This window comes from Engystomops pustulosus, chromosome 5 (assembly GCF_040894005.1).
Source record: "Engystomops pustulosus chromosome 5, aEngPut4.maternal, whole genome shotgun sequence".
In the NCBI taxonomy this organism is placed as follows: Eukaryota; Metazoa; Chordata; class Amphibia; order Anura; family Leptodactylidae; genus Engystomops; species Engystomops pustulosus.
This window is the reverse complement of record NC_092415.1, coordinates 96083808-96107510: the sequence shown is the minus strand read 5'-3', so window position 1 is coordinate 96107510 and position 23703 is coordinate 96083808.

Sequence of the window (23703 nt, the reverse complement as noted above, 5' to 3'; positions counted from 1 at the left end):
CATTTAGCAAGCTGTCTAAGCCACTCTGATAAATGAAATCTACAACAGACTTCTAAACAGCTCAAAGACATTCCAAAAATTGGAATGTCTTCCTTCTGATCAATTTGCTCCAACTTTTATCTTGTTAGAAGTTCTGTTTCAGAAGTTTCTTGGTTACGTTGGTTAAGCAATTTCAGCCATGAAGAGAGGAATAAATGATGATATTTTTATGGCAATATATTTTGTGTCCAGAGATAGTAGAACCAGTTCAGGGGTTAGAACAATTTCTCTGTGTATTAACCAGCTAATGACTGTTTTGAACAGAGCCCAATGACTGTCCTAATGACTGTTTGAGGTGGATAATATGGAAGGAAACATTAATTTCCTTTATTCAGATACATGTATCTACTTCATGTATGTACTTCAAATATAATTTCTCATATACAATATTTCAATATAACTGAAATTAACACTCCTGGAAAAAAAAACACTTTTTTCCATGCAAGAATCCTTTGCCTGATTGTAGAGTACATTTGAGAAGTGCAGAGAGTGAGAGACATCCAATCTGCTTTTATTGGACTTGGGGTCAGACAGAAGGTGTTCTCCTTATGGAGAGATTGCCAATTAAGGCCACCTTAAAGGCATGTGGAGACTTAAAGCCATAAGGAGAACACCTACTGTCTGACCCTAGTCACAAGCCTCTCACCCAGCCAAACCAGTTCCCTACGCTATCCTGAGGAGACCCAACCAGGTCAAAACTGTGCTGTCTACAGTTGGGAGTCTGTTCCTTCTGAAATAGATATACTGGTTTGGCTTAATCCCATATCATATATTTAGACTTCATGTAGGTCATAATTGATGTTAAAGAGGCATTGTTTTCCATTTAACACCTTGGAAAACATTTTTGCATACTTCCCTTTATTGGACTTCATCATGTAAGTTGGATTCCTCTGTTTGTGTGTTTTCCTGTGTGTTATCCATGATAGGAGAGCTTCACCATATATAGTAGAGCTTTACCATGTATGCCTGCTGGGAGTGCTGTTTGTTAATCCTTATCACTGTGTTGTCTTATAAAAGATACATGAGTATAGGTGTTCTAGGAGGGTACATGGTGAGCTCCATCATTATAAATGTGTCATATATATTCATCAGGAAATGAGAGCGAGGCATATATAGTCTGATAAGAAATATGTGATTTTGAGAGGCTCACAAAGATATTATGTGACCATACTAAAGGTATGAGTCCCAGGAATTTATACAGAAAAGTCTTAACTGAATAAAGCCATGCTAAATGCTTTGTATATCCTATGAGACTAGGAATATAATGGAAGGGTGAAATGTAATTAAATAAAAAGGAACTTATTACCATATTTTTCATAAATACAGCTAGTGACAGGTTCCAGTAGAGGCCGATAACCTGACACCCTTCTTTAAGTTAAAAATTGTTTCTCTTACATCGCCATAAAATCAACTTTATAATCTTGCCTGGCATAAATTCAGATCTAGCAGGAGTCAAGGGTGTGTGGCCTCTTTGGGCTAAATCCAGCAGCTCCTCCCCATGTCTTTGCAGCATAGGAAGAGGATTATTCATGTAAATTCCATAGTATCTAAATTTCTATTATGGACCAAGTTGTTTGACGACAGAGTATCCTGTCAGAGGGAGCTTAAGACCAACAGTTACAGGTTGCTTCTTTTATTTCCAGCTTTCTTATACAGCAGAAAAGTGTCAAAGTAAACCTGTCATCCGGATTTCACATTTTTACCTAATGACAGGTTCCCAAAGCCTTTGTAATACTGTTTAATAATTTTCTTTTATAATTAACATTAAAATTAGTCCACTCACTTTTTTAAGTAGATAAAAGTATACCTGACCCCTTTCCAGCAAACTTCATTCAGTCATGGGGGCTTCTGTGCAAGTCAGGACCTCATTACATTCTCTCTACAATTGCAACTCTTTTTGTGCCTGACATTCTTCATAAACAACCTCCCCATATGCTTCTCATTTTTTTAAATTTACCACTGTCTTGGACTTTTAACTCTTATCCCTTACATAAAGATAGCAAGATCTAATACTTAAACTATTAGTAATCGCATGGAGGAGCTAGCAGCAGTTACCTAACCACAGGCTTACCCAGGTTTGGCGGCCGTGGTTAGAGTTGAAAGACTCTGGGAATTTTAAAGATCTACGCTGGGGCTAGGCAATTAGGAAACCAGGCTTTCTGTCTCTCTGAACATCTGAGCTCCCTATAGTTCTAGTTCTACCTATACTTACTTACTTGCTTATTTCCCTCTTCCTGGATATGTTCTCCTCCCTCACTTTGTCCTCCCTCACTCCTGGCGATTGTGCCTTCCATCTCTATTTGCTATTTAATATTCCCTTAATTCAGAGATAGGGGACACTAGTAAATAGTTGAGGAGGAACTGATATATATTCCACTGCGGTTACCAACCACCACCCTATTCAACTTCCTTAGGTGCAGGAGTGGTTAACCGCCCTGCTGAGAAACTCATAGCTTCACCACTCGGAATGATGAGATCATAAAGATAGAGGTTGGGCTTTGCTCTTAGGTCGGGAGGGAATTTCCACAGGGGATGTTGCTTAACATATGTATATTTTTAGAAGATCATGCATTGCATTATGCCTAGTGTATTGCAACATAATATATTGTAATGTTCCACGCTACTTACTATTTTTGACACCCTTCTAATATTCTATTGTTCATACATTGGCAACTGTTATTTCGTTTTGTTCTCCTTGTTGCTGTTTATTGTTTGTTTGTTTGTTTATTGATATGTTTTTTAATAAACTGATTCAACATAAACTATTAGTAATTTAAATAAATAAAGATTATTATTCCCCCATATCCATTTCTAAAACTTTTTTTGAGCTGGACTAGTTCCTTTAATGTGCTACTAAGTATGAATTTACAACCTTATCATTACCCAGTGCCAACAAGGGTGCCAAAAAGAGGTATGTATAATCTAGTAGTCTGGTACCATTTAAAAAAAGTTGGATACTGATGTGTCCATAGGCTTATGAAAATGGTTGTTACCTTTCCCCCTCCCAATAAGCCAAGCTAGCTTGCTGTGGGAACTCCATGCCATTATACAGAAAATATTTATATATTCAAAAAACAAAGTGGGGTCCCTTCCATTTTTTCTAAAATCAACTAGACACAAGTGCTAAACATCAGGCAGTCATTACTAGGGTGGGAGAGCCAAAGCTGTTTTAAGTGAAGCAGCCTAATAAAACCATCCAGCGGCTACCAAAGTGCTTTTATATCTATACATGGTGAGGTACTGGATTATACACAACTTTTCCTAGAACCCTTTGTGTTGAAGGGATAAGTGTTAGCTTTTATAATTGCATGCAATACGTTTAGTCTTAGTAATGGTTGCTGTCCATTACTAAGGAAACAACTTTTTTTAGAAATGTTTAATACAAATGTCAAATGTGACATAGTGACATACACATAACTGAAAGACTTAAAAAGGAAAACAAAGTGTTAATTCAAACAACAATTATTATACTCATCAGTCCACTTCTAGCTTTCTGTAGTACCCTGCTGTTACTCGAGTTCATTTGCCTAACTTTCGAAGTAGGCTATTAAGCAATTCTCATATTGTCACCGGGCAGTGTCCAGGCTACAAACAAAATAGGTTCTTTAGTGGATTGAGTCAGCTCTACTTACTCCACTTGTTCCTTGACCTGAGAGCTGTGTCCCAGAACTTGGGAGGAGTTACAAAGATTAACCCTTAGTTGTGAATATTCACTTCTAAATACAAGGATATCTGCTAATACATATAGTAAAAGTAGTGTTTCCTAACTTAAATTATCAGGATAAATGGAGTAATATGACAAAAAGGTGATATACACTATATGCCATCTTGATAACACTTCTCAAGTGTATAACACCTTTTTGTCATATTGCTCCATTTATCCTGACAATTAAGAAACACTACTTTTTTGCTATATGTATTAGCAGATATCCATGTATTTAGAAGTGAATATTCACAACTAAGGGTTAATCTTTGTAACTCCTCCCATTTTTTTCTCCTTCCAAGGTCATGTGACCAGGTCATGTGATCATTTTGTCCTAGTGACAATTGGTTTTCAAAACAAGGATTATCAATAAAACTTCATTACAGAACAGCTGATCAATGCAACCTGGGGCTAAAATAAACCATCCAGAGAGCTTCAACAGAGGTCATATTGGGCAGAGAGGAACGTCTGTAACTAGGGGTTGTCTGTAAGTCGGATGTCCTTAAGTAGGGGACCTGTATGTAGTTACAGGAGTTCCTACATTGGCTGGATTGTTATTTAGATATAAAGCAGAGACTCTCTTCAGAGATTCTCTTTTTCAGATAAGGTTAGATCATAAGTAACCACATCAATTCAAATGAACATGTGGGAGAAGTAGAATAGCTTTTCAAGTGAATTATGAGCCATTTGCCTAGCAATGTCTGGTGAAGAGCACACAATGCACCAATTTGCTTTGCAATGGCTGCAACTGTAGTATCTTTTGTTGTACTACTGAACATTCACACTGCCATTGGAAGGTAAGTTTATTTTTTTCAAAAATCAACTAACAGAATTTGTTTAGGAAAATGTATGTCAGGTGTTTTCAAAATAGCAGTTAAATAATTCTCTTACATACTGGGGCTTATTTAATAAGGGTCGCACGGATCGCACTTTTGTCTGACTTCACAGTTTTTGGGATTTGCGCCTCTTTGACAGGTATTTAACAGGGGTTTGCGCTCAGATTGTGTCGCACCCGATCAGATTTGTGGCACAGCTGCGCTGGCTTTCAAGCGACAGAAATTGGGGGCTTTCAAATTGTGTTGCAAATCAATGCACTTACATGCACCAGGAAGAAGGATAACTCTGTCATACCTGAGCAGGGAAGCAACACATTCACAATATCGGGTGCACAATCGAAGTGAATCGCGGCACAGTGCATTATTGTCAGACAATGCACTTTTGGGAACCCTGCGGGACCACGTAAGTAAATGAGCCACACTGTATTCTGTAATCTAATACTCCATGTTCAATCAAAGAAATATATACAGGCAGTCCCCGGGTTATGTACAAGATAGGGTCTGTAGGTTTGTTCTTAAGTTGAATTTGTATGCAAGTCGGAACTGTATATTTTATAATTGTAACCGCAGCCAAATATTTTTTGATTTCTGTGACACTTGGATTTTAAAAATGTTGAATTGTCATAAGAGCCAGGATTAACAATAAAGCTTCATTGCAGACACTTGTGATAACTGTTACAGCTGTTTATTGTAGCCGAGGACTAAAGTACAGAAAATGACCAATTACCAGAGGTCCATTTGTAACTAGTGGTCGTCTGTAAGTCAGGTGTTCTTAAGTAGGGGACCGCCTGTATATGTTTTTACTTCAAAAACGTGTAATTTAGCATAACCTATTTTATTTAGTGCTTGTAGAATGTTTGTATATTAAATAAAATCATTCAGCTATATATAGTCACACAAATTTTTGAAAAAAACTCTTTCCAGCAAAGCATCATAATTCATCTGTTAAACTTAAGTTTAAAATGAGATTTTTCACACTTCTAACACAGTAAATGCGGAAAAGTAAAGTAGAAGAAAAATGTCAATGTTCCTAACTTGTGATAAATCTATAAAATCTTATAAATCCATTTTATATTTTTTAAAAATTATAGAAAACAATTTTCATTGTGTTAAAGCATGTTATCTCCTTTTTCCAAGAAACCCTGCCATTGCTGAGAAAAGTAATTTATAAAAGTATTCAAATTAACCTTCGGCACTCCAGGGTGTCACTGTATATTGGCACTCCAGGGTGTCACAAGATAGGGTCTGTATGTTTGTTCTTAAGTTTAATTTGCATGTAAGTTGGAACTGTATATTTCATAGTTGTAACCCCAGCCAAATTTTTTTTGGTTTCTGTGACAATTGGATTTTAAAAAATAAAGCTTCACGCTTTATCCACACATAATTGTCCGCACATCCTTCCCCTCGCCGAAGTCTTTATTGAGTGAGCCAGCACAGAGCAGCGGGAGATACACAGGTCGTGGCAAGGCGAAGGAGAATGAGGGGGAGAGAATGATGCAGGATAAAAGCCAAACCAGTATATCTAATCTATAAGGAACAATTGCCAAGTTTTTCAATGTTTTTGCATTTCTTCAGTACAGTATAGGGAACTTGTTGAGCTGAGTGAGAGGCTTGTAACTATGTCGTGGATGTAAAAAACTCTCCAACACATTCTCCAGCAGCATTGTCTCCATCCTTCCTACTCACTGTTTCACACTTTTTGGGGTCCTTTTATTGAATGAGAAAAATTTCTTCCAGCCAAATTTTGGAATTGGTACATATTTATTTTAGTAGTGTTAGTAGTAGAGATGAGCGAGCACTAAAATGCTTGGGTGCTCGTTATTCGAGACAAACTTTTCCAGATGCTCGAGTGCTCATCTCGAATAACGAGCCCCATTGAAGTCAATGGGAGACCCGAGCATTTTTTTAATAAAACTGAACAGTAAAAGAACAGTGCAAAAAAGAACACATTGAAATAACACTATTCTTCACTTTGCAGGTGTTCGCGCGTGTCTCCCGCTAAGTTAGAAGATGTGCACGAACATCTGGAATGTGAAGAATAGTGTTCTTTCAATGTGTTCTGCCCTTAAATGTTCGTGTTTTCACTGTTTTTAATGTTTTAATTCTATTCTTCACATTGCAGGTGTGCGCGCGTGTCTCCCGATACGCGCGCACAGATGCAAAGTGAAGAATAGAATTAAAACATTAAAAACAGTGAATACGGGGGCGGAGCCTGACCGCGCTGCATGGCAGACGTTCATTGCTGAGCTCCCGCTACACAGGTTAAGCTCCATTGAAATACAGCGACCCACCTCAGCCAAAATGGTCCGTACAGAGAGAGAATACACAGGAGACCCCCAGGGTACACTGAAAACAAGGAAAAATGCAGGAGGATTAGAGAAATACCTCCGAAAGAAGCACGCTACCCCGCCGGTCAAGAAAGGCAAGATGGCGCCGGAGCCCGCGCAGGAGTCTGACATGGCGGATGACTCGGATCTGGACAGTGTCGCAGGGCAGGAGGAACAGGAACACTCAGACTCCGCACCGCCATCCAGAGACTTCCTCAAAAAACTCCTATCACAAGCAATCACCCCGGTAATGAAGCAGCTTACCGCCATACACGCCGAGGTGAAATCCATCGGTTACCGGGTTGAGCAGCTAGAGGAACGGCAGAACGCGGTGATTGAACACAGCGAGGCTATGGCGCACGTGAACGGAGTGCAAGCAGACGCCATTAACAACGCTTTACTTCTGATAGAAGATCAAGAGAATCGCATTAGACGATGTAACATCAGAATAAAAGGTCTTTCAGAAGAAATAACAGCAGAAATGCTCCGCTCCAAGGTACTTTCTATTTTTTCTCTACTATTACCTGCCGATAAGGCTAAAGAAATAGCCATTGAGAGGGTACACCGCTCACTAAGACCCCCTCCAAAAATGGATGAGCCCCCAAGGGATATAGTATGTGGCCTACTAAGCTACCAAGACACAGAAGCCATCTTAAAGGCGTCTAGAGCAAAAGCTGACTGGGACTTTGAAGGTTCCAAAATTACCATCTTTCAAGATATAGCTCCGTCTACACTCTATAAGAGAAGATTATTACGCCCTCTTACAGATCACCTGAGACAAAAGAAAATCCTCTTCAAATGGCTATACCCGTTTGGGATTACCTTCTCTGCAGAAGGCAAGAGATGCACCATTAAACATCCAAGGGACTTAGCAAGAGCCTGGTTAATCCTGGATATTGAACCATTGAATATCACCTCATGGCTTCCTATCACAGAACAACACTTGGAATTACCAAGCCTTCCCAAGGTCAGCCAATGGGCAACTTTGGGGAAAGCCAAATCCCCAAAGGCCAAGAAGAAGAATAGTATGGACACTTGATGTAATGAGCCTAAAACAGATAAGAGATGCCCCAAGGGTAATGTATGGAGAACGTTATGCAATATTGCAGAGTTGACCAAGTTATGGCTGGATTGCATAGTGTAATTTAGTTAACTATTCTTAATCTCAATAAGTAATTTTCTTGAATTTTTCTGTATAACAGTGTGGGTCCTAAACGAGACATTTTTGAATACACAGGAGCAAACCTGTGTGCTCCGATCAGGACATGCTCTTAACACCTGAGCAATCAAGGAGGCGTGGCCACAAGTGGCCATAACAGTTATTGTTTGTTGTATGTATGTTCTAATAAGTATAAGTTACTGTATTACTGGTTCACAATGTGAGGAAAGTACCCAATACGAGAAAACCCTAACAGGTTACCCAATGCATATAAGCAGTATTCGCTACAAACCTAACTACACACATGGCTAGTTTAAAATGCGCTACCTACAATGTCAGAGGCCTTAACACCCCCCAAAAACGCTCGCAACTCTTCACTTTACTCAAAAGAGACAAAATTGACGTATGTTTCCTACAAGAAACACACTTTAGGATAGGCAAGATACCACTCATACCTAAGAAAAGATTCAGCCAATGTTTCCACAATGCTCATTCACAAGCTTCAAGAGGAGTGTCTATATGGCTATCACCAAAAGTACCTTTTACACACGAAAGGACATGGAGGGATGAAGAGGGTAGAATTTTACTGGTAGTAGGAAAGATAGTTAATACTGCAGTCACCTTAGTTTCTTTGTACGCCCCAAACAAAGGACAAGTGAAATGGATAAAGGAAGCTGTGCATAAAATAAACACTTATGCAAATGGGGTGAGAATTGTAGGAGGAGACATTAACTTGGCATTAAACCCTATCTTAGACTGTTCCATAGGGAAATCCTCTCATCCCAGGAAAGCATTGGGTACAGTCAACGGAACCCTGAGAAGCAATGGCCTGGTAGACTCATGGAGAACATTACATCCAACAGTGAAAGACTTCACACATTACTCAGCCACGCACCGCAGGTACCAGAGGTTAGACTATTTCTTCATTACAGAATCTCATATAAATATGCTCAAAAAGGTGACCATAGGTCCATCGACCATATCAGACCACAACCCTGTCATTATGGAAATTTGCCTCAAAAACCTCCCGATTAAAGAATGGACGTGGAGGTTAAACGAAACACTTATGGATAGGAGAGAAGATGTAGCCTGTTTAGAAAACAAGATGGAACAGTTCTTCTCGAGAAACGTTCCTAGGGACACTTTGGTGACTTGTAACTGGGAGTCCCATAAAATGGCAATCAGGGGGGAATTCATAGCGCTGGGGGTAAGAACTAAGAAAAAGAGAAACAATATCATAAACGAACTGTTAGAGAAAATAGCAAAATTAGAGGCTATTACTAAACACTCAACAGCAATCAAGCGCCAAGAAGAACTAGCAGATTTAAGGAAAAAACTCCTAGATAACTTGAATATCACACATGCCAAAAATTACCAAAACTTTAAATATAAATTTTATGTCCACGGGGATAAAGGTAACAGATTAATGGCACATCTTATAAAAGGGGAAAGAGAAGCAAATTTTATAAACCACATCAAGACACCAGAGGGCAAGACGGCAAGCACCACATCAGAAATAGCAGAGGCCTTCCATCATTTTTATAGCACATTGTATAACATAGATGACAAACATGGGGGAGATACAGACCAACAAATGAGAGAAATGAAAGATTTTCTATCTGAACTAGACCTACCAAAACTCTCTGAAGAGGAAGGGGCAGGACTTCTAAAAGCGGTTACAGAAGAGGAGTTGGCGGACATCTTATCCACACTCCCCCTAGGTAAGAGCCCTGGTCCAGATGGACTAACAGTAAGCTATAATAAAAAATTCGCTAAATACTTACTACCACATATGGTGAAATGGTGCAATGCCCTTTTAGCAGGAGAAAAACCACCCCCGCAAGCTCTTTCAGCCACCATAGCGGTTTTACCCAAGCCGGGAAAGAACCCTGACTGTTGTGGGAATTTCCGTCCAATCTCTCTACTTAATGTAGACTTAAAGATTTGGGCAAAACTTCTGACTACAAGGATAAGTACATACCTACCCAAATTAATTGACAAAGAACAAACGGGGTTCGTGCTAGGGAGAGAAGGGAATCACAACTCCATAAGAGTCATACAGGCAATATGCACCGCAAGAGAGCGCAATATCCCACTAGTCCTTCTCGGCACTGATGCCGAGAAGGCCTTCGATAGAATAAAATGGAAATATATGGAGGCATCATTAGAGCAGATGGGATTCCCGCCAGCGTTCATTCAGGCTATAATGACTCTATATGCAAAACCAAGTGCCAGAATTAGGATTAAAGGAACCTTATCGAGAGCTTTTCAAATTAAAAATGGTACTCGACAAGGCTGTCCACTTTCACCCTCTCTCTTTATCCTCACTATGGAAAGCCTATTACAAGCCTTTAGAAAACATCCAAATATACATGGATTAACCATAGGGGGAAGAACACACCTCAACGCTGCATTTGCAGATGACCTTTTACTCATGATCACAAACCCCGCACAGGCCTTCAAACACATTGTGGCACTCTTAGAGAAGTTTGGGAAGTTGTCAAATTTCAAAATTAATTATAACAAATCAGAGGCAATGAATGTGTCGGCCCCCCAACATGTGGTAAAATTTCTGGAAAACTCTACCCCTTTTAAGTGGCAAAAACACTCACTGACATACTTAGGAATACAAGTAACAGCTAATCCAAATGATCTTTTTAGAGAAAATTATGTCAAAGTCCTGAATAAGGTCAACACGCAATTATCATCCATGACACTTCCTTACATATCATGGATGGGGAGAAAAAACTTATTAAAAACCTTCATAGTGCCAAAATTCTTATATCTCCTCCAGATGGTCCCTATAGTAATACCTAATGGGTTTTTCCGCAGAGTCAAAGCACTTTTCATATCATTCTTATGGAATGGAAAAAAAGCAAGACTAGCATATGATAAGCTTAAGAGTCTTAAAATCCACGGGGGAATGGGGCTACCAGACATACTCACCTACTATAGAGCCATAAATCTTAAAAGATGGGTTCAGCTGTTAAACCCTTCATGCTCGCACCTAGGATGTGAGCTGGAATTAGCCTCACTAAACCACTCCTCCATAGCAAAATTATGGTTAATAGATACTCCTGAACCATGTCATAACCCACTCACTAAGGGAGTAATACAAGTATTACAGTCAGTAAAAAACTCACACACTCTTCTTGGTAATCCCCCTCCACTAATGCCATGCCAATGGATACCGACTTACCTCAAGCCATTAAAATCATCTCACTCAGATGTGTGGAACCACTTAGGTGACCTAAAAATGAAACAATTTCATAAAATGAGGACAGCTGAATTAATACATTTAAGTGACACACAATTAATCACGGCTAACTTCTTACACGTGGAAGAACTTAAATTCACGCACTCTGAACTTCTTAAAAAACATAAGATCATTCAGGACCCAACATGGATAGAGAAATGGCTCCTAATCGACAAAATACCAAAGGGGGCAATCTCAATATTCTATAAGTTCCTTATATCGGAAAAAAGCGGAGTTACACCGAGCTATTTGAAAAAATGGGAAGAAGATTTAGGAATGATATTCTCACCCACACAAATTAGGGAAATACACAAAAACTCACATGACCAGGTGGTATAACACCCCAGCGGCATTGAAAAGGAAAGGGCTAGCAAACAATGATACATGCTGGAGATGTAATAGAATTGGGGCTACATTAGGACACATAATGTGGACATGTGATAAAATTAAAAATTAGAGAGAACAATCTCCATCGTTACCAAGAAACCAATTATACTTACCCCTGCCACAGTACTCTTATGGCTCTCAGACAAAACGTGGAAGCCCAAGAAGGGAGACTTATGCACATTGTTAGTCCAGGCAGCGAAAACAACAATTCCATTGAGATGGCTACACCCTGACCCACCCACAATGGCAGACTGGTTAGATAAGGTTGACCATATACACAGAATGGAAGAACTTGCTAGCTGGGAAAAGAGACAACATGAGCAACACACAACCCTATGGGCGCCATGGATAAAGTTCCGCAACCTATCATGACAATGGCAGTCCACACGTGGACCATCCATGTGTGGACAAAATTACAGAAAAGAGGGAGGAAGAGCAAGAAAGGGAGTGAAGTAACATACTACCTTTAGGTAGGTGAGGAGGGGTAATAACATTATTATTAAATAAGATCTCTGAGGCTGGGAGAACGTAGGTCCTTAACAGAAGGAATGAACACGCCATTACATATTTATATATAACGTAGTAGCAATACTAGCTGAGCAGGAAGAATTAGGGTCCAGGAGTACTAACATGTCTATATTGTGAACCTTCACATTTCTATTTATAATTATAATAATTTACAACTTGTTAATACACTTTACCAGAGATTGTAACTGCATATTTGTTTGTGTTACGGTTGATATATCTTGTCTTGCCACTGACATGTTAATATGAGTGACTGTAATATAGACTGCATTATTGGCATCTTGTTATTACTTTGTTAAAAAACTTAATAAAAACAATTTAAACAAAAAAAAACAGTGAATACAGGATCATTTAAGTGCAGAACACATTGAAAGAACAATATTCTTCACATTCCAGATGTTCCGAACATCTCCGAACCTAGCGGGAGACACGCGCGAACACCTGGAAAGTGAAGAATAGTGTTATTTCAATGTGTTCTTACAAGTAAAACATCTGCAAACATGTGTAATATTTTTTTTTTTACAATAAAAATACTTTTATTCAATTTATTTTATTAATTTACTGCTCGATCTCGAGCCGGCGAGATACTCGTCCGAGTAACGAGCCGGTCCGAGTATGCTAATACTCGACCGAGCAGTATACTCGGACGAGTATACTCGCTCATCTCTAGTTAGTAGTAAAAATCCATAGAAATGCAAAACATCAACGCGTTTCAAGTGGAACACCGGCCCATAATCATGACTTAATCAGTAAGTTTGCAGCATAATGTATGAGGGATTGAGGTGATGCCTGTTCTTCAATGCATTTTTTGCATTTTCACTTCTGTTTTCCTTTCTAGAGCTTACAATATTTGTTAAAAGTCAACATAAGTAGGGGGGGGGGGCGTGTCCGGATACGAGCGAAGTTGGCTGCATAATCTCCTAGCTCCACGCTTCCCTGGCATCCCGGCACCCTAAATCAGCCCCAACCAGGCTTGCATGGGGAAAAATCTTACCAAAAGCTCCCCTAAGGATCCCGGGATTAGGAATTCACTCTTTGCCGATGATGTCCTTTTAACACTAACCCACCCCCATACCTCACTCCCGGCACATCACTCCCTTTTGGGGGAATTTGGCCGCCTTTTGCGTTATAAAGTCAATTCTACTAAAACAGAAATCTCCCCATCAATTTTTCTTCAGATCAGTCCTCGCTTCTCAAAGCTAAATACCCCTATAAGTGGCGTGACATTACTATACAAATCCATATATCCTGCTCCTACACCTCTCTCTACAGAAATAACTTTCCCACCATGTATGCCCATATACGCTCTTTACTTGCTAAATGGTCTCCACTTCCCCTCTCGCTATTTGGCCGCATATCGGCTATTAAAATTACCATCCTCCCCAAGTTGATCTACCTTTTTGAGACTCTTCCTGTCCCAGTCCTGCTTAAAGTTCTTCAATCAAGCTTCCATTCTGAAATTTGTCTGGGCATACTCTCCCTGCTCACTCTAAATGGATGGAGGTGGAGAAGCTGTGGCTAGCTCCGGCCCATCCCAACTCCTTGGTCTGATCCTTATGCCCCCCCTTCTTCCAAATTTTTGGGTCCTATGGCACTGACTAGGGATATTTGGCACTGTTGCACCAAGCGTTTTACGCCTGGCCTCCCCAAAGTCTGGGATGACCTCTTTCCTGTTCCATCCAAAACTTCCGGCAAGCCTGACGGGAGCTGGTTTTGTGGTCTGGCACCATGCTGGTCTTCTCCACATCGCAGACCTGGTGGATCCTGGAACAAGACTACTACTCTCCTTCCTAGAACTCCAAGCCAAACAAGATCTCCCTTTCTTGTCCCTCTTTCACTACTTACAGATTAAGCATTATGTGACAAACCTTTATCAAACAGCGCCAGTGTCAGGCTTGCGGGTTGTGGATCCACTGGACCACTGCAGACAATGACACAAGCCACTACCTGGGACCAGAGTCTAAGTGGTACCCGGTTTTTCACCAGAGCCCGAGCGGGTTAGACAAGCTGCGGCGTGGTACCACCAGGTCGTTCCTCAGGCGTGACTTGTCTGCAGTGGCGGCCAAGGTTGAGGTACAAGAACGGCAATCAATCTCGTGGTCAAAGTCCAGGCACAGGGTCAGGGAGGGCGGCAGAGATGCAATGTCAGGGTTCAATCCAGGGTCAGCAACAGGAGGTCCAAGCAGAGGGGAACGGGAACACAGCACACAGGACAGCAGCACAAAGGATCACTGGTACATGGAAACACGGAGGAGCTCAGGTAACACAGGAATGCAGGAGACACAGGAACGCAGGAGACACAGGAACGCAGGAGACACAGGAATGCAGGCTAATCGCAGTAAAGCTTTCTCTCAGGCTGTGAGTCACAAAGATCCAGCAGGGCTTGCAGGAGGAGGCAGGCTTATATAGAATTGGGCAATATGATCAGTGCCAATTAAGCATTTGGGGATGCGCGCGGACCGCGGAGGGGGGCGAGCAAGTAGCCGGGCCAGGTGAGACGCGCTGGCAGCGCGCTGGCGGGGGCTGGGCAGCACAGGTGAGCCCGCAACCCGCGATACGGGTCGCGGGACCACCCGTGACAGTACTCCCCCCTCTTTGGCCTCCCCCTCTTCCTGGGCTGGAGAAATTTCTGCAGGAGATCACGATCCAAAATATTGTCCTCAGGCTCCCACGATCTCTCTTCTGGCCCGAATCCCTTCCAGTCAACCAAGAAGAACCGCTTCCCCATACCATCTTCATGTCCAGGATCTCTTTGACCTCGTAGGTGTTGGTGGAGTCTGCCACTGGAGTGGGGGGAGGAACGTGCCTGGAGAAGCGATTCAGAATGACAGGTTTCAGCAGAGATACGTGGAAAGAATTTGGGATGCGCATAGTAGGAGGAAGGCAGAGTTTATACGCCACTGGATTAATGCACTGTAACACCTCGAACGGTCCCAGAAAACGTGGGCCCAGCTTGTAACTGGGAATCTTCAAGCGGACATACTTGGATGACAGCCACACTTTGTCACCTGGAGAGAATATGGGAGGAGACCTGCGTTTCTTGTCAGCTTGAGTTTTTGAGCAGGCGGACGCCTGAAGAAAAGACTGACAAGTCTGTTCCCAGATAGTTCTTAGGTCTTCTACCAACTCTTCCGCAGCAGGAACATCAGCAGACACGGAGAGAGGAAGAGGTGGTCGTGGATGTTTTCCATAGACAATGAAGAAAGGAGTGGCACCGGCAGACTCAGAGTTCAGGGAGTTGTAGGAGAACTCAGCCCATGGAAGCAGAGTGGACCAGTCGTCCTGTCGGGCGGAGACAAAATGGCGGAGATAACAACCTAAGGTCTGATTAACCATCTCGACTTGTCCATTAGACTGAGGGTGATACGCTGAGGAAAAGTCAAATTTCACCTGGAGTTGACTGCACAGAGAACGGCAGAACCGGGAAACAAACTGAACTCCACGGTTAGATACTATGTGCTGGGGAAGACCATGAAGCCAGAAGATGTGAGTGAAGGACAGACTGGCAAGGTGAGGAGCAGATGGTAGACCTGGCAGCAGAACAAAATGAGACATTTTGGAGAACCGATCAGTTACCACCCAGATGACAGTATACCCAGAGGAACAGGGAAGGACCGTGACAAAGTCCATAGCCACGTGAGTCCACGGGCAACTGGGTATCGGCAACGGCATCAGGAGACCGGCAGGTTTGAGGCGTGATGGTTTATTACGAGCACAAGAGATGCAGGAAGCCACAAAATCCTGTACGTCTTGGACCAGATTCGGCCACCAATAATAACGAGAAATGAGGGCTAAAAAGTGCTGCACCCCAGGATACCCGGCCACACAAGAACAATGTCCCTAAGTCAAAATCTTCTTCCGAAGAGCAGGTCGGACATAAGTCTTGCCAGGAGGGAGCTGCCGGAGGTCTACTGGAGCAGCCACAACCAGCCGTTCCGGAGGGATGATATGCCGAGAAGCCGGTTCTTCCCTAATAACATCAGAGGCACGTGAGAGGGCATCTGCCTTTATGTTCTTCTCAGCTGGATGAAAATGGATCAAAAAATTAAAAAGTGAAAAGAAAAGGGACCAACGGGCTTGTCTTGGATTGAGACGTTGAGCAGTTTGGAGGTACAGGAGATTCTTGTGGTCAGAATAAACACTGACCGGGTGACGAGCTCCTTCCAGAAGATAGCGCCACTCTTCCAAGGCGAGTTTTATAGCCAGGAGTTCCCGATCTCCTTTGGATTAATTCCTCTCAGCCGCAGAGAAGGTTCTGGAAAAGAAACCACAGGTAAGTGTTCAGTCTTTGGGCCCTTTCTGAGTAAGCACAGTTCCAGCACCCACGGAGGAGACGTCAACCTCATGTTGGAAGGGTTTCTCTAAATCTGGACGCGTCAGAACAGGAGCAGAGGCGAAGGCAGACTTCAGTCTTGAGAATGCTTCCTCCACAACTGGAGACCAGTGCCTGGGATCAGCACCTTTTTTAGTTAGGGCCACAATGGGAGATACGAGGGAAGAGAAGTGAGGAATGAATTGCTGGTAATTTGCAAAACCAAGGAATCTCTGTATGGCACGATGTCTCACTGGGCAAGGCCACTGAAGTACCGCAGACAACTTGGTTGGATCCATCTGTAGGCCTTTATCGGAGATTATGTATCCTAGAAACGGAAGGCTCTTCCGATGGAATTGGCACTTCTCCAGTTTAGCATAGAGGTGATTGGCAATTAGGCGCCTAAGAACTTGTCGTACATGCACTTGATGAGACTCCAGATCAGGAGAGAAGACCAAGATGTCATCGAAGTAGACAACGACGCAGTGTATAGCAGGTCTCTGAAAATGTCCTTCACGAATTCCTGAAACACTGCAGGCGCATTACATAGTCCAAAGGGCATGACCAGGTACTCAAGGTTCCCGTCTCGGGTGTTAAAGGCGGTCTTCCATTCATCGCCCTCCCGGATGCGGATAAGATTATAGGCCCCTCTAAGGTCCAATTTAGAGAAGACTTTAGCTCCACGGAAGCGGTCAAAGAGTTCCGTGATTAACGGCAATGGATACCGGTTCTTTATTGTCACCTTATTGAGGCCCCGATAGTCAATGCAGGGACGAAGAGAACCATCCACAAAATTTCCTGGGGACCCAGAGTCCAAGAAGGCACACACTTGGAACTGGCTGCTCGTACAAACGCTGAGGAGCACAGGAATGGTCAAACGTGGAGAAGCTGCGCACACACCTAGGGACGCTTCTCCCAAGAACCCTGGGTGGTGGCATTTCCCGAACATTGGATATGGACAGGACACGTCCTGATAAAATGTTCAGGACTCGCACAATAGAGGCAGAGGTCTCCCTGTCGTCTTCTGTTGCGTTCCTGGGAAGAGAGTCTGGCTCTGTCCACCTCCATAGGCTCTTCGGCAGACGGTACAACCGGTGACTGGAGCGGCCTCTGGAAGACAGGAGCCAGGCGAGGAAGACGTCTTGGACGAGCTTGAGGCTGCTCGAGGAGAGACTCTTCGGCACACTCTCTAAATCGCACGTCTATCCATAGAGATTAGACCACTCAGAGTGGACGGCAGATCACAAGTGGCCAGAGAGTCTTTAACATGGGAGGAGAGCCCCTTTTTGTAAGCTGCGGACAGGGCCACGTCGTTCCAAGAAAGCTCCGAGGCCAGGGTAAGGAACTGCATGGCATACTCTCCAACAGATGAATTGCCCTGACACAGATTCAACAACGCAGTCTCAGCGGAGGAGGCTGTACTGGTTCTTCGAAAACAGACTGGAATTCTGCCAGAAATGTCGAGAGTGAAGCAGTGACCGGGTCGTCTCTGTCCCAAAGCGGAGTTGCCCAGGCCAGGGCTTTCCTGGAGAGGAGGCTGAGGATAAATGCCACCTTGGAACGCTCCGTGACAAATTGGGACGGCATGAGCTCTATATGTAGAGAACACTGGGTGATGAAGCCCCTGCATAGCTTGGGATCCCCATCATACTTGCCAGGCATAGAATGACGTAGCCTGGGTTCAGTAGCAGGAAGGACAGCCGGAGTAGCAGGAGTTGCAGGCACAGCTTCAGGGACCTCTTGCTGATGCTGGGTAGTTAGCAACTGTTGCAGCATGGCGGTGACTTGCTCCAGCTGCTCGCGCTGTGCGGCAATCTGCCGGGATTGATGCATCACAATCGTAGCAAGATCGGGCCGACTGGGAGATGGAACCTCAGCGGGATCCATGGCTGGATCTTACTGTCAGGCTTGCGGGTTGTGGATCCAGACGATGACTTAAGCCACTACCTGGGACCGGAGTCTAAGTGGGACCCGGTTTTCACCAGAGCCCGCCGCAAAGTGGGTTAGACAAGCTGCAGCGTGGTACCACCAGGTCGTTCCTCAGGCGTGACTTGTCTGCAGTGGTGGCCAAGGTTGAGGTACAAGAACGGCAATCAATCTTGTGGTCAAAGTCAAGGCACAGGGTCAGGGCAGGTGGCAGAGATTAAACGTCAGGGTTCAATCCGGGGTCAGCAACAGGAGGTCCAAGCAGAGGGGTACTGGAACACAGCACACAGGACAGCAGCACGGAGGATCACTGGTACACGGAAACACGGAGGAGCTCAGGTAACACAGGAAAGCAGGAGACACAGGAACGTAGGAGACACAGGAAGGCAGGCTAATCGCAGTAAAGCATTCTCTCAGGCTGTGAGGCACAAAGATCTGGCAGGGCTTGCAGGAAGAGGAAGGCTTATATAGAATTGGGCAATATGACCAGCTCCAATTAATGGCGCGCTGGCCCTTTAAATCTTGAGAAGGAGCCTAGCAGTCGGAGTCACGTGCGGGTCACGGAGGGGAGCCGGGCCAGGTGAGACGCGCTGGCGGGGGCTGGGCAGCACGGGTGACCACCCGTGACAGCCAGCTTCGATTCCTACCCCTTTTGAGCTCTTACGTAAGCACTCTACTTCCACAGCGGGTCTTATCTCCTCTTTCTACGCTATCCTGGGTGGTCCCTATCCCTCCCCACTCCCCAGATACCCAGATACTTACTAATTGTAGTTCTTTTTAGAGCTGGAGTGGTGAGAGGCAAAATACTCCGAGAAATGATTCTCAGGGACACCTGGAGCACAATTATGTTTTGTTTTTGTTTTGCTGAAAATGACGGTTACCATTTAATGAACAAGCTTTTTGTCAGGAGTTTGTGTTATCAATGCGTTCTAAAAGCTATTAGTTTAACACAGTATTTTAAAACTGCACAATTTTGGTTTTAATATATCCTACTTATATACCTTTATTAACCTGTTCTGTACAGTATATTTAAAAAGGAAAGCAAATCTGCCATTACAAATATATTACCAAATGTATAGTTTTTGTTTTTTAATGTACTGTACTGTATTTCCACAATATAAACCTTTTTGGGGTGGAAAAACTTTTCCATTGTCACCTTTTAAAATACATAACTTGTAGTTGTCATATGTTAGCTTTTTGATTATTGATTTTTTTTTTTTAGGGATGGGCATTTTTTTAAGAGAAGTTTTTTTCAGGCCACGATCGCACCATTGGGGACTTTAACACAGCCTTGAAGTCTACTACAGAGGAAAGCTATCAGCTGCATAGCACTGACCATTGGCTGTTCAAGCAAGCCCAGAAAGCTGTTGCTAGAGCTGAAGCTGTCCTGGTGAGTACAGTATGTAAACTGAGAGTCAACATCTGCTGAGCTGTATTCTCCCTCAGCAACAGCTGTTTCCCCTAAAAATATTAAAGATTAAAAAAAATCTTAAATCTTTTTTTAAAATCTGTTTTAAGGATTTATGCAGGGAGGAGGCTAGGAGGGGCAGCATCAGGCATTTTATTACTGGGGAAGACTGCAGGACATTTCATTATATGGGGAGGCTCCTGGGTATTACATTACTGGGGTAGGCTGTGACCAATGCATTTCCCATGCTCGGCTTATACTCGAGTCGTTACGTTTTCCCAGTTATTTGTGGTAAAATCAGGGGCCTCGGATTATATTCGGGTCGACTTATACTCGAGTATATATGGTATTTCTGCATGTATTTATTTTGTCCCTTTACAGATCCCAAAATATTGGCTAGAGCGAATGGAGGCACAGGTATGGAGGTACAGTCTGAGATGATGTAGAAACCCTAGGCCAACTTCACTGAATCGCTGTTGGTACTGGTACCGGCAGCTTTATCTTTGCACTTTTGGTGGGTGCTCAATATAAAGTTCCCATCCCTTGTATTCAGTGAAAAATAAAGATTAAGCACTCATTTTGGATGCCAAATATCATGCACTATTTTCTACGTTTTTTTGTCCAGATATTGAATAGTGGGAATTTAAGATCTTTTGAAGATATGTCAGAGGAATTTAATCTCAGTGAAAGAGATTGGTATTATTATGTGCAGCTTAGCTGTGCTTATAAAGAGCTTGCAAAAAGAGTAAAATATACAGTAGAAAAACATCCACTTAGCTTTGTCCTCGATTCTGAAGTAAAACAAAAGGGTTTAATGTCTAGAGTGTATAAAACATTGTTGAAAAATCAAATTTACCCTCCAGCCAAAGGAGGATTCAATAAATGGAAGAAAGCAGTACCCGATTTGTCCTTAGAAGTATGGGTAGACTCACTGAAAATGATTAAAAAAATAACTAAAAACATATCCCATATTATTTCCCAGGTATTTATTATACACACAGCTCATTATACCCCAAAACGATTGAATTATTTTAGGAAAACCAAGGATGAAAGGTGCCCTAGGTGTAATCTGGTGGATGCAGACCTAATACATATGTTATGGCGATGCCTGAAATTACATCTGTATTGGAAAAAGGTTCTAGACAGATTGGCAGGTTTATTTAGTTGTACAATTTTGGCAAGTGTGGAGGGGTGTATTTTGGGCTCTAAGATCGGTGTAACAGGCTCAACGAGTGAGGTGAATTATGTGATGAAAGGTTTACACATGGCAAGAAAAGTGATCCTATTAACTGGAATAAAAAACGTGCAGAATTGGGAAAGTAGAATGGGTACTCTGCTATATGCAGAACAAATAGATAGAAAAGGAGTGAATCAGGAAACGGAAAAACTAAGGAAAGTATGGCTCTCAAGAATCCCCCCACCATGAAGTAAAAGAAGAACCATTAGATATCTTTATACCTTAAATGAATATAGGTTTATGCATAGATTTCAATATATGTTGATTTGTTCCAGTTACGTATTGGATATATAAAAGTAAATGTCAACCACCGGGGGGAGGGATGGGGGGAGGGTATAGGATCAGAAGGAATAATGTTATGAGAATAAATGAAGGGTTTAAATGTAAGATATGTGTTACCAATCAAGATTGGAAGTAACTTTTGTATAGATTTGTACGACCCTTATGTTCTTTTGTTCTTATCTATTGTAAATGAATTTAAGAAAATAATTAAAAAAAAAAAAAAACTCCTTCGTGTTGCAGCATTTTTTCATTGAATTTTAGCTCCCCACCTTCAAAAATCTATAATAACGCTTTAATTTTTCCTTGTACAGAGCAGTTTGAGAGCCCATTTTACTTGTCAGTGATGTTATTCATTATTCCATTTTTGAAAACGAAAACTATTTGTACGGAAATTTTGTGACAAACATCACACTAGCAAAATAATGACAAAAAGAGTCAAACAATTATATCACAAATAAAAATAGTAGGAACATAGCACAAGTAAAAAAAACTAGGTTTTATGTTGTAGGATGGAACCCCAGACCACCACAGCAGCCTCCTCAGGTGAGAAAATCACCTAAATAATTCCTTGTGTTTCTACTGCAGTGCCCCACAAGACACAAGTAATTACTGGAAAACTTCAATGACTGTGTGGTAATCAGGAAAGCCAGACATCAGATCAGATACCAGATATCTTCCTCTTAAGTTTCTAAAATATTTTTGCCATTATGTCTGTAAAACATAAAAGTATTCCCAGATTCTGGGTTTGTCTTGGTTAACTCTACATAATCCTATTGTTCCAACATGTTCTTTCCAGTGTACTTCTTTGATCATGTCTGAATGTCAAACAGAGAAAAACTGCTGATATCTCTGATGTGTTTGATAAAAAACACCTTACTACCACATAGGTCCTATTGATCTCCTGCCAGTGTCTTAGTACCCCAAAGAAAGAATACTCTATCTGTCTCCCCCAGAATGTGAGGCTATTCATAAATATACTCTGGACAGTCTCCAAAAGGCACACATCTGTCCCATTCCTATATGGGGGCATGTTTTGCTTTGTTAAAAAAAAGTTGGTGGACTTGTATTGCCTATTAAAATTCAAAAACTTTACTGTCAAAAATCAATATTCACTTCATTTAACCCCTTACCGACTTTGGACGTAGTAATGCGTCAAGGAGTTGCCACATAGTACTATGTCCAGCTTCCTCCGATCGCCGGTGTTAACCTTTGCACGCCGCGGTCATGCTAAACAGGGGTGGTCAATGGCTCGGATCACAGCTCCGGGGGCTGCCAGTGGCCTGGAACATCGCAATACTGTCCGGAAACCAGGTCACTGCCTTCTGGCAGGAACCGGCTGTAACACACTGAGCATGTACAGCATCTTGGCGTGTGCCCAAACAGAAGGTTACCACCACATATGGGGTATTGGCACACTAAGAAAAAATTGGGTATCAAAGTTTGTGGAGCATTTTGGTATTTTATGCACTTAAAATTTGTACATAAAAAAAAAAACATTCATTTAGCTAAAAACAATGAAAATTTCAAAATTGCACATGATTTTGATTTATCCCCTGTAAAACAATTAAAGGGTTAAAGGGTTAAAAATATGTCATGAAAGTTGTTTTACATATGTTAAGGGGTGTAGTTTCTATAATGTATTTTTATATACTTCAATATTACTGTATTGCAGTATATTGTGTTTTTACACATGATTCATTACAATATGTCACTGGCACATTGTAAAAACCTGCTGTAACCAGGTTAAAGGAAATATACTATCTATCAACATCAAACATTATAAACAAGAGGCACTTACTCATAGATCCAGGCACCATGACTGTGGAAATCTTCTTCTATTTGTTATTCAAGGCCTCCTTTCTGCTAAAATCCACTTCTAAAATTATGTTAATGAGTCAGAACGACTCTGGGGAGTGTTAGCTGACCCCTTCTGTGCTGTAGCATCATAGGCTTTCCTCTCCCTCTGTCTGAGGTAATCTCTTTGCAGCAGAGACATTTTCAGCACCTGATGGGAGGAAGAAGTGATTCTTGCACAGTAACAAACAGTGTGTGAATCTGCTTCATGGAGGGGCTCTGGTGACCTGAGCCACTCAGCTAGTTGACTGTCAGGAGTGTTCTCCTATGACGATGTTAAAAATTATTGTTCGCTAAATGTCTGTTTGGTGTCCCAAATATCCCTTTTTTGGGTCATTTCATCATCCATGAATCTTTTTGCATGGATTCACTCTAGTTCTCTAGAACTCAGAACGCCCCAACAGCCTAAAGCCCTTTAGCAATTTCCAGGTTTTTTTAACTACTACAGCAGG